This window comes from Bos grunniens, chromosome 23, assembly GCF_055505025.1.
Source record: "Bos grunniens cultivar Pamir isolate PY7600 chromosome 23, Bosgru_T2T1.0, whole genome shotgun sequence".
Classification (NCBI taxonomy): Eukaryota; Metazoa; Chordata; class Mammalia; order Artiodactyla; family Bovidae; genus Bos; species Bos grunniens.
The window spans coordinates 45,976,747-45,989,772 of NC_141187.1; the positions used below are offsets into that span (position 1 = coordinate 45,976,747).

The window sequence follows — 13,026 nt, forward strand, 5'->3', positions numbered from 1 at the left end:
ACAAATCATTTATAAAAATAAAACAATCCTCAAATAAGGATTTGAAGGCAATGGCAACCCACTCCAGTATTCTTGCCTGGCAAAGCCCATGGACAGAGGGGCCTGGTGGGCTGCAGTCCATGGGGTCGCTAGGAGTCAGACACAACTGAGTGACTTCAGTTTCACTTCTCACTTTCATGCACTGAAGAAGGAAATGGCAACCCACTCCAGTATTCTTGCCTGGAGAATCCCAGGGACGGGGGAGCCTGGTGGGTGCCGTCTCGGGTCGCACAGAGTCAGACACGACTGAAGTGACTTAGCAGCAGTAGCCCACTCTCTGACCATTTTCACCTTCCAATGAAAGGCAGGGGGTCTCCTGCACCATCTCAGAGTCGCAGCACCCCTCCTCAAGAGCACGAGGATCCAGGACGTCAGTTTTGGGGACCAACCCACCAAACTGCTAGGACTTGGTTCAACAACAGTTGTCTGTTTTTATTGCATTGACTGTCTACCTGGTGGCAGGTACACAAGGAGGAACTAGAAATATAAAGTGTAAAAAAAAAATGGCTCTGCATTTCAATACCCTTTCAACAATCATTTTAATACCAACTTGATGGTAAATATAAAGCCCAATTCCCTGGCTCAGCGAACGAAGTTCTCCGTGGACCCACTCCCTCGTCTGCGGCAGCAGCCACACCTCTGTGTAGGTGCCCTCGGGTCCCCAAGACTCTTCCACTCGCAGGCCCCCACCCTATCGCCTCGGGATATCAGCTCCTGGAGGAAAACCTGCTTTAACACCCCCCACAGAGCCACCGCTGCTGTGGGGAGGATCCGTTTCTCCACTGCTCTGTTGTCTCATGAGTGTTAGCAGTTACGACAGTAAGGGGGACTGAGTGATTTGCCCACGGTAGAAGTGCTGACGGTAACCTGCCAAGTGACGGGGGAAAGCACGGGTGCATTCTGGAAAAGGGAAAAAGGAACAGGCGCCCACAAACTGAGCACTGGCCTTCGGTGGTTCCACGTAAGAACCTGGAGCTTTATCTTCCTTAAGCTTAAAGATGATTTCTGCATTGCAGAAACTGCATCAGTGCCCTGAAAGGGCACGTGAACCAGCTGTTCCTCACGCCTTCCGACCTAGCGAGGAGTTAAATGATCACCCCAATTCCAGCAGCACCTCCTCCTTGCCTGCTGTTCTGACAGGCACCCGTAACCTCTGCTCTGACGCTCAGGGGGTCCCCTCCTTCACGCAGCAAAATGGAAACACTAATAGTAGATTTTTATGAGGCAGATCCTAAGGAACTGTAAAAGGCACCTCTGTTTACGGAGAGGGAGACCATCTGATTGAAAAAAGATCACCGTATGTGATTGCACTATTTTTACTACTGAATAAGCCTAACTCCCACGTCCCGTCATCACACGTCAGCACCAGCTCCCTATTCTCACTGGGAACTGCTCGAGCTATTTCAATAAGACTAAATATATGACCATGATGTAATATGAAAAGTGCGCCCAACACCCATAACCACATATACGTGCTCTTCTAAATGACGGTCCTGGTGCTCACTACTAAATCAGCTAAGTAAGCCTAGCTTTGTAGGTAACACATTTTAACCTGTAAATTATACCTTTCATATTTCCAGATCTGCCAAAAAATGATAGTCTAGACTAGTAATATTTCAACCTGAAAAATACGGCCTGAAATAAGCGGGGAAAAAAAAAAAAAGAGCAAGACAGTCAACTCTGCCCTAATGAATGTGAAGACTGTGATTAACAAGTTCTAGAAAAATGTAAAATTACTCAGCTTGTCCAGAAAGAGAAACTCAACTAGAATAACTAGAGAAGACTGAGAAAGTAACCAGGGAATAACACAGAATTACTTTTTTAAGGTTAAAGGCCAAGATGGTCTTATCAGATTCTTACCAATTCTGAAGAATAAACATTTCTCCTAAACTGTCCCAGAGCACAAGCTAACACAAAAGGTGTTCTAAATAATTTTTAAAAGCTGCTACAACCCTGCTATCAAAATGTGACCAAAGGAGCAGAAAAATTAACACTACTTAAAAATCTCCCAAAGGAATATAGATTTAACAATCCACACCCAGACATACATTCCAAGATTAGAAAGCCATACCCAATGAGGGTGTAAAGTAAGTCTGCAAAGATATCTCAGGATTGGTGGTGGTGATGTAGTCCCTAAGTCATGTCTGACTCTTGAGACCCCTTGGACTAGAGCTCAACAGGCTCCTCTGTCCATGGGATTTCCCAGACAAGAATATTGGAGTGGGCTGCCATTTCCCTCCCCTGGGGATCTTCCCTACCCATGTCTCCTGCATTGTAGGTAGATTCTTTACTGCTGAGCCACCAGGGAAGCCCATTATCCAATATTAGAAAACATGTTATTATCATCTGTAATAGGATACAGGATGGGTGTGAGGCGGAAGGCAATTTAAATAATGTTCAAAACGTACTTGATTAAAATATTTATCTTTAGTGTGAACAAAAAGCAAAACAAAAAAAATCAATGATAAATAAAACAGGTTACACGTCATCATATTAACCAAGTGGTATTCTGATACACATCCCGAAACAGAGAGACTAGCCAATAACCTGTGATCACTTCTTTTCAGAAGCCTTCCCTGACCTGCTCCTCAGGTCCTGGTCTGTGCCCCCAGCACAGAGTTCTCAGCCCCTAGGCATCGTTCACCATGGGATATTCTGAGACCCTGTGTACGCACTTGCTTTTTTCATTAAAGCGATTTCTTATTCAACAGAGCACATAGGTGCTTAGACCAGTAGACCCTCAAAACGTATTTGTTCAATAAATGAATCACTATTGCAGTATTTACTACAGCATTTATGTTAACAATTACTTGGGGACGATTTTACATGTAAAACTATAAGGGACTAAAGAACTGTGATATTTCCATAGAATGGAATGTCGGGCAGCCATTTAAAATACTTTTGAAATACTTATTGAAAGGCAAAAACGCTCGAAGTATATTAAGTAAAAACACACTGTGTCACGCAGATGTCTGTGTATATACACACATACACAATTTCTGTAAAGAGGCTCAAATATAATGATTATCTGAGGGTAGTACATTAATAGTTTTAATGCTATTTCTATTTTCTTCAATTAACAAACTACCTATAATAAACATTTCAATATAAAATATTATCTAAATTTAATAAACACTAAAAACCCTAATACACGCACGCATGCTAAGTTGCTTCAGTGATGTCCAACTCTTCATGAACCGACCCTGTGGACCATTGCTTCCGTGGGGGCTCAGACAGTAAAGCGTCTGCCTGCAATGCCGGAGACGTGGGTTCAATCCCTAGGTCTGGAAGATCCTCTGGAGAAGGAAATGGCAACCCACTCCAGTACTCTTGCCTGGAAAATCCCACAGAGGGAGGAGCCTGGTAGGCTACAGTCCATGGGGTAGCAAAGAGTTGGACACAGCTAAGTGACTTCGCTTTCACTTTCATGGACCATAGCCTGCCAGGCTCTTCTGTCCATGGGATTCTCCAAGTAAGAGTACTGGAATAGGTTGCCATGCCCTCCTCCAGGAGATCTTCCCGACCCAGGGATTGAACCCACGTCACTTTTGTCTCCTGTGTTGGCAGGCGGGTTCTTTACCACTAGTACCACCTGGGAAGCCCCTAAAAATGTGATTTAAATTATTTAAAGAAAAAAAAAGTCATCTGTAAATAGGTTCTAAATTCCAAATTTCCAGATCATATGAAAGACTCCGGGATAATTTCTAAAACATAAAAACATTAATACGCTGAATGGTTCATTTGGTTCAGAATATATTTATTAACTCCTGTGGGCTAGCACTAAGGATACACAAAGATGAACAACCCTGCATGAAGGAACTTGGAGAAGTAAACAAGCAACCCCTCTCCATGCGGTGACTGTGTGACTAAGTCCATGGGGAGCTCAGAAGCATGCGAATGCGACCGTCTTGCAAACAGGAAGAATGGTCCTGAAGCACCTTCATGGAAGAAATAATACCAATGCTGTGCAAGCAGAGAAGCAAATGAGAATTCCTGTCTGGAGGAGGAGGGAGCTCAGAGAGGGGAGGACAAGGAGGCTGCAGAGGCAAAGACGCAGAAAACGAGTCAGGAACTCATCGCAGTTTGTAACGTAAACCTGAGACAGCAAGTTAAAGACACGCGATTTGAGAGCCACCTTCTTATGTAACTGGTTGCTAAAACCATACCATGGAGTAGGTGGAAGCAAAAATATAATTATTCTATGAAGTAATTTGGCCATAAGCATCAAGATCTTTGAGACCAATCTCTGCATTTTCCTATGCTGATTCAAGTACTGATTTTAGACTAAGACAATGAAAGGAGTGGAACAAAGTATCACTGTAGTTTCCACAAAGGAAAAAATTTATTTATTAATAAATAATCAATGATACCTAGAATATAGTAGATACTCAATAAATACGTGTTGAATACTTCAGAAATGGTTTAGTAAACTGTGGCACCTTCAGACAACAGACTATTATCATAGAACTACTATATTATAGGCTTCTAGGAAGACTTACTGAATCAGAAACTATAGGAATGGTGTCCCAGACTGTATAAATTTTTAAAGCTTTGCCAAATGTTTTAATGGGCCACCTACCCTCCAGTTAAAGATCACTGGTGGGATGAGAGGTAGAGGAAGAAAAACCCAAGAAAAAGGCCAAAAAAAAAAAAAAAAGCTGAAGAAATTAGGAGAATCAGAAACAATTTGGCCACAGAAGGTCAAGAGAACAGTATTTCATTGACAAATGAGAAGATGATGCAACTGAGGAAGATGGAAAAAGCTTCTCCTGGATTGAGCAGTTGGAGGTCCCAGTAACGCTTCCTGAAGCCTTGAAGTGGAAAGAGAGGCTGGCGGGCAGAGGGCTGAGAAAGTGATGGGACAAAATAGAACAGAACTGTCTTTCAAAGCACTCAGCAAAGAAGAAGACAGTGAACTTGAGGTCCGGAGAGAAATACAGCGCAAAGGAAGGTTGTTTGGTTTGACGTGTTTTTCAAGGGTGTTTACAGACCCAGGCCACTGCTGTTGTTTACACGCTGTCATATCTGACTCTTTGCGACCCCATGGATTGTAGCCCTCCAGGCGCCTCTGTCCCTGGGATCTCCCAGCAAAAACACTGGAGTGGGTTGCCACAGACCCAAGGGAAGGAACCAACACAAAGAGAGGAGAGATACAGGCAAGAGTTGGGATACGGAGGGCAAGGCTCTGAAGAAAGTGGAGGGCAGCCCAGAGTCTAGGCCGCGGGTTGATTTTGAATAGGGAAACACCCAGGGCGATGCTCTGAGGTCAGAGGGAAGCACAAAAGAAGGGTGGGTCATGTGAAAAGTCTGCTGATGAGAAGGAAGTTGGAGGGAGTTCATATCCAGACTTCACAATTGTATTGAGATAACATCTGGATGCCTAGAAAGAAAACGGAGTTTAGTGATTATGTGTCTGGAAAGTGAATCTAAAAGCGACGTCGCTGAGTCCTGTCCGACTCTGCAGTCCCAGGGACCGTAGCCTACCAGGCTCCTCCGTCCATGGGATTTTCCAGGCAAGAATACTGGAGTGGGTACTTTTCTTTCTCCAGGGGATCTTCCCAACCCAGGGATCGAACCTGGGTCTCCCACACTGCAGGCAGACGCTTTACCATCTGAGCCACCAGGGAAGCTTAGAGGTCTTAAGGGGTCTTAGAGACTGGTAAAAGTTACACAAAGTTATTGATGGGAGTGGAAGAACTGACCAATTTTAAGGACAAATAAAGCATTGATGAACGCAACTAGGGATCCATGGATGTAGAAATCCACATTATTCCTTGAGCTCCTACTGCAAATGGAGCAGACACAGTGCATTTGTTATCTAATGCACAGTTATGGGCACCTCTCATAGCTGTCTTTAAAGTAATTTTATCTATTCTGTCTTATTTTTTCTTGTGACTTTTTATTTCAAAGGACATTCTGTATTTCAAATCTACAAATATAGATTTGAAAGCCATAAAGAAAGCTATAAATGGAGTAATGTTGGCCAATAAATGCATGTTTAAATATAATCTGATGATACGTAAAAATATCTGAAGACTTAAGAGGCACCCGTTAAAACAATTTTTAAAGAAATCTACTTATATATTTGAACCTTTAAAAACAAACCAATAATGAAAATTTTTACAGGACAAAAAGTCTAGTTTCTTTGGTAAACGATTTGCAAAGAAAGAGAAAGAGAATTGGGAATGGTGCCTATAGATTAAAAAAAAAAAATGAAAGACGCATCAAACTACAGAATATGTGGACCTTATTTTCCCTGATTCTAATAAAATGTTTAAAAAATTATGACTGCAGAGAACTGGTAATTTAAACACTGATAGGATAATTGATCTATTAAGGAATTATTTTTCTTTGGTTTCATAAATGTACAGTGATTATGTTAAAAAAATTATTTGTCTTTTGGAGCTTATATAACAAAAACCTATTAACAAAATGATGTATCTAAGGTCCTAAAACACACATAGGTGGGGAAGAGCCCAGAGGAGGTAAGGAAACCAGACTGGCTGTCCAGGGGTGAATTACTAAAGCTGGGTGGTAGCTAAACAGAGGTTTATTACACTACTCTATTTGTAATAATTTTTAAACTCACATCATCAAAAGTATAAAAAAGAAACAAAAGAAGGAACTCAGTCTGAAAATAAAATGTTAAAAGACCGAATTACCAAAGTACTCCTCACATATCGTTGGTTCAAATAATAATCATAGGCAAGAAATGATATGGAAGTGGGAAGTAAATGAAGCTAGGTATCCAAAAGCCGAGCACACAGTAAGCCCTCAAGTGAGGTCACGGACTCAGAAATAACTGGAGCCAATAGGAAATTCAGTAACTTCTGAGTTACCACGAGGAGTCAGGTTTGTACACACCAAAGCTGGAAAGGACGATAAAAAAAATAAATCATCATTTCTAGAAATGTGATCACCAGTGTTCTTAATTCCTTTCAGTTGGGCAAACGGAGGGTAAGAACTTTAAGACTGTAAAGGTTTCTAAAACACAACGTTTAAAAAAAATATATATATATATATATATAAAACCCAAGGAGCAGAACAACCTATATAGTATACATCTACTTGTATCAATATATAAAAATGGATGTGTGTATTTTTTAAAAAACACAGAATTGAAATAGATGACTTTCCTCCCAATCTATTTTCTAGCATACATTACAAATAGCAAGGAAGTTATCAGCTCTGAATATCTTCTGAAAAACTGAAAGCACTTTTTCTTCTTCAAGTTCTTTCTAAATAAATTACTAATTAGTTCAGCCTATTAAATACTGTCAAAATGTGAGAGCTGATGTAAATTCCAGGGGAAGTGAGAAGGCTTCTCTGAGAAGAGAGCATGAGGAAAGCTATTACAAAGTAGGGCTAAGTATACAGGGATGCCATGAGTAGGAGTTACATGTGTTAGTCGCTCAGTCGCGTCTGACTGTCTGTGACCCCATGGACTGTAGCCCACCAGGCTCCTCTGTCCATGGGATTCTCCAGGCAAGAGTACTGGAGTGAGTAGCCATGCCCTTCTCCAGGGGATCCTCCCCATCCAGGGATCAAACATGGGTCTCCTGCACTGCAGGCAGATTTTTATGGTCTGAGCCGCCCAGGTGTTACATGGCAGAAGGCAATTATGCAGAGTGAGAGGAGTAGGTGGTAAAAGCAAGCATATCAAGTAAGGAAGCAAGAGTCTAAACTAATGTGGGAAGTTAAGGTTTTGATGGTTGAACCAAAGATGGTACTAATCTACGTGACCCAGAAGCAAACGACCTGCTGTCACAGCTATTCACACTTGGCACAGTACACACACACGACAGAGTGAGCGTTTTATGAACATTCAGGGATCATTCAATCACTGACTATATGAACAAATGAAGAGAGAACCTTGAACTGGTCTATGAGGGGTGAGAAGTCCTTCTGCAAACATGATAATGAATCTGTAACCTGAGACCGAAGGGACGGGGGCTCATTCCAGGAAAGCAGCTTCCAGAGAAGCCAAATAGAACACGGTTGTCAGGTCAAGGCTGGACATACAGATTCAGAATTAAGAGTCTAGACTTCTTGTTTATTTTAATAGATTCTGGTTTGTGTTTCGGAGAAGGCAATGGCACCCCACTCCCGAACTCTTGCCTGGAAAATCCCATGGGCGGAGGAGCCTGGTGGGCTACAGTGCATGGGGTTACTGAGAGTTGGACACGACTGAGTGACTTCACTTTCACTTTTCACGCTTATGCGTTGGAGAAGGAAATGGCAACCCACTTCAGTGTTCTTGCCTAGAGAATCCCAGGGATGGGGGAGCCTGGTGGGCTGCCGTCTATGGGGTCGCACAGAGTCGGACACGACTGAAGCGACTTAGCAGCAGCAGGTTTGTGTTTTATCATGTTTGGTTACAAGAGATCATTGGAAGCATTTTGTTCTCATACTATTTCAAATGCATTCTGTATATAATTCTATAAATAAAACTATTATCAGTGAAAAAATGAAAAATCAGTAATATGATGGGTCCAAACAAGAGGTTTGAGTGGAGCCAAACTTCACCAGTTCATGAGTAGATGGTTTTCAATTAGGATGGATTTTGCTTTCGATTTATACTTATAACCCTGGCAATTTGACCAATGACTTTATGGAGTTAGTATGAGAATCCTAAATTTAATATTAGTGGTTCAGATCAGTAGATATTATGGAATTCGATTTTTTTGTGGACATGTGTGCATATTTTTTAAATTATGCTGTAATTTCTGCATAAACTTTTGTGGAATAAGTAATGGGAAATTAATATAGGTGGTTACCTCTGAGTAAGAGATAAAAAGCAAGGGCAGGAAAACGGGGAAATGCTCATTTTTTAAATTGTATCTGTTTCTGTGCTACTTAACTTTTTAAATTAAGTTTATTACTTATATTGAAGATGTATTATTCATTGAAATATAAATATATGTATAAAAATATATGTATATATGTATAAATATGGGTAGTCAAATCAAAAATAAAACTCGAATTTCTCAATTCTCTAAAATTATTATGTGCTTATTTACTTATATGTTTAAAAAATACATATACTACTTATGTGTGTACATATATACACACGTATCTGAATGTACACATATGAATATACAGGCATACTTGTGGATTCTTTTTTTCAATATTCTCACTTCAACTCAGTATTATTCCATTCTTTCAAACTATTTGATACCTGTTTGCTCCTTCCAAATTGGGGTTATTTTAACATTTACTAATCACTCCAGGTGGTGCAGCAGTAAAGAATCTGCCTGCCAATGCAGGAGATTCAAAAGATACAGGTTAGACCCCTGGGTCCAGAAGATCCCCTGAAGAAGCACATGGCAACCCACTCCAGTATTCTTGCCTGGAGAATTCCATGGACAGAGGAGCCTGGTGGGTTACAGTGCATGGGGTTGTAAAGAGTCGGACACAACTGAACGACTGAACATCATCAGCAGCAATAATATCTTATAAATATTACAATCCACTATTCTTTTGGATTTTTTATTTTTTGGCTGCAAAAAATAAATACTCAAAGCTTACGGGGTGCTAGTGCTCTGACCAGGGATGGGACCCAGGTCCCACGCAGCAGAAGCATGGCATCTTAACCCCCAGACCACCAGGGAAGTCCCAGGCCCACCATTCTTTACATTTTAATTTATCTAATTCAACGGATTGGTCAGAAATATTCAGGTCAGTTAAGAAGCCTGTTTTTTCAACCTAAAATAGTCCTATTTGCATTTCTCCCAAAGGGTAATTCCCCAACCAGCAAGAATCAGAGGTAAAAAGCTATGAAAAACTCTATGTAGGTGGTAGAGGGGAATGAAGTAAAGTGAAAACAAAGTCTAACAGGTTTAGTCACCAACCACAGATATGATCTTCATGGTGGGAATCACAGTCAAAATAAACTAAAATGCCCTCTCATTTTGTCGCTCATCAAAACCCAGGGGCCCCTGCGAAGTACTAACAGCATGTGACCCTGTCCCTGTCACAGCAGGCACCTCATTCTACTGCGAGCAGTTCTTGCGTAAGGTCTGATTCCTTACCGCCCGGTGGGGCCCACGAGGACAGGGGCCAGGCAGGTGCTAATCACTGAGTCCCCATACCCTGCTGGACACCCAGCAAATAGTCTTGACACCTTTATCAGGTAAATGTCGTTAAGTCCTACCATTCTATACGGTATCAGGGAAGAATGAAAATTTGGTAACAAGAGAAACAAACCTAAAAAAAAAACCCCAAAAGTTTAAATTAACTACATCTTATAAACAAACCTTATTATACATTCTGTTCTGCTGCTGCTGCTGCTAAGTCACTTCAGTCGTGTCCGACTCTGTGCGACCCCATAGATGGCAGCCCACCAGGCTCCCCTGTCCCTGGGATTCTCCAGGCAAGAACACTGGAGTGGGTTGCCATTTCCTTCTCCAATGCATGAAAGTGAAAAGTGAAAGTGAAGTCGCTCAGTCATGCCTGACTCTTAGCGACCCCATGGACTGTAGCCCACCAGGCTCCTCCGCCCATGGGATTTTCCAGGCAAGAGTACTGGAGTGGGGTGCCATTGCCTTCTCCGGCATTCTGTTCTATAAGTTAATAAATGGCCTAGAAGAAAAGTTCCCAAACTTTTCATGGTTTCTCAGAGGAAAATAGCAGTAGAAGAAAATACATAGCGTATAACCATTTCCAGTTACTAATATTCTAATGCTAAGATTAGTGACTTGGTTCATTACAAATACAAAATGTAAAGAAAAGAAGTGCTGAAATGTATAGCTGTCACAGGTGTGGGCCACAGTACTAATGGTCAACCATAGCTTTTTATTACCGGCCAAGACATGCAGAGAGACAAGGTCCATCAAGTGTAGTGAAAGTATTAAGTCACTCAATCACATCCTACTCTTTGCAACCACATGGATTGTAGCCCACCAGGCTCCTCTGTCCATGGGATTTCCCAGGCAAGAATACTTGAGTGGGTTTCCATTCTTCTCCAGGGGATCTTCCTGACTGAGAGATCGAACCTAGGTCTCCTTCACTGCAGGTGGGTTTTTTACCATCTAAGCCACCAGGGAAGTGGAGTGAGTAGCTATTCTCTTCTCCAGGGGATCTTCCTGACCCAGGGACTGAACTGGGGTCTCCTGCCTTGCAGGCAGATTCTTTACCATTTGAGCTACAAAGGAAGCGCCCAAGTCCCTAAAAGGAGACTTCCAAAAAGGACTAACTTAGAAAATGCATCATTAAATCTTCTGATTACATTATGTTAAATTATATTTTAGGAAAATAAATTCTTTGGGAACCATTCACATTACTGTTTGAGTCCATTAGCCTAAATAGTCAAATAACAGTTCGTATAATTCTGTATACATGTGCAGGAGCATGTGTATAATGAATGTCTGTTTGCACAATATAGAGTGTGTATGTATCTATTACTTTGTTTGAAATGTAACCACCACACCATTAGATGTAAACATGAATATGTCCTCTATTTGTCTTCACCATTATCTAGTAATAACAGTTCATGAACAATAATGATACAGCATTGGACCCTTAGAACAGTTAAGTGGTTATGAACAAACTTTTATGTATGATAAACTTTACAACATATCAAATTCCTAGTCTGCATCTTTAAAAACAATCATTAAAAAAAAAGACCCCATATACTTTAAACAATCATCACAATTGAAACAATGAACAAATGTCATTTTTTTCAGCAAAGGAAGTACTTGGCCACCTCCCACACTGTCAAGGACTCTGGCCAAAAATAACAGTAATTAGGCTTGTAACCTCATATGTATGGATCTGATCTAGTCAAGCCAAAAATAGCTGTGGTTGTGTATCAACTGTAGGCATTTGTTTCAGAGGCTGTGTCATACAGGCCAAGTCAGGCAAATTACAGTGAAAGCTGTAATTTGCACTGGAATATAATTGGACTTGAGAAAAATTCAAGCTCTTTCAGTGTGATTCAAAGTTCTTTTCAATAATATTGTAGCACACGAGGGTACCCAGGATACCATGAACTATTTCTTAAACTCCCTAAAATATATGTTAAACAAACCAGCAAAATAGAATTAACACACGCATGCATTTTTTAAAAACTGGGCGGAGGAACCACAAGTTACCTGTCCTGAGCCATCATTAGAATCCGTCCTCCTGGAAACCTTCCTCTGAGAGGAGGGGCGGCACTGCCTTTGGGGGTGCCCACCTGCAGCTCTCCAGCCCCCAGTGTGGCTTCAAACTCTTGGGGTTCCTTTTGAGAACCACCTGCCGGGGCTTCCCTCACACCTGTCTGAGATGCCCTCACCCTCCGTCTGACCCTACTGGGGAGAAATCTACCAGTAACAGCTAAAACATAAGTGCTTGCCTGTGCAGACACTGTTCTGAGGACTCGATGTGGACCCACTCACTCAACCCTCCCCCAAAACCCACCCAGGAGGGAGGAGCCGCCCATGACCTCCACTCAACAGAGAAGCAAACCATGGCTCCTGGAAGCAAACGCAGCACTAACACAGAGAAACCTGTCTGCCGGCTTTCAACCCAGGCATGTGGCCTCCCGAATGTGAACTTAATGCTACACTATATTACTATTCCATATCATTTAAAAGGCTGTTCTGCCCAAGCTGGCAACTCCTCCTCTTTCGTGTTTGAGCTTAAGCGTCGTGTGCTCTCAAAGCCTTTCCTGATCCCCACTGGGGCCTCCACAGTGTGCCCATGCACGCTGGCTCCTCTGGCACTGAGAGCACGTACGCACGTGTGTGGAAGGTTACTCCTTTCAGGCCTGGATCACCTGCTAAACTCACTTTGTTTTTTTGGAAAGGAGATGCAAAATAAAAAATTACAATGTTTTTGTATTAAAGTCAGGCTCAAAATGCAAAAAAAAAAAAAAAAATCATAAACGCCACATGAACATCTATCCTGGCCGCCCGACATCCTGGCCCACAGTATTTATCTGTGTTGTCATTGCTGTTCAGTCGCTAAGTCAGTCGCGTCTCACTCTTTGCAACCCCATGGACCATA

At 41.8% G+C, this 13,026-nt stretch overlaps 1 protein-coding gene across 11 annotated transcripts in view; it reads right to left on the minus strand.

Annotated features, from left to right (window-relative positions):
- HIVEP1 (HIVEP zinc finger 1) overlaps positions 1 to 13,026 on the minus strand; it is a 136,765-nt gene that overhangs the window by 60,423 nt on the left and 63,316 nt on the right. The window lies entirely within an intron of this gene.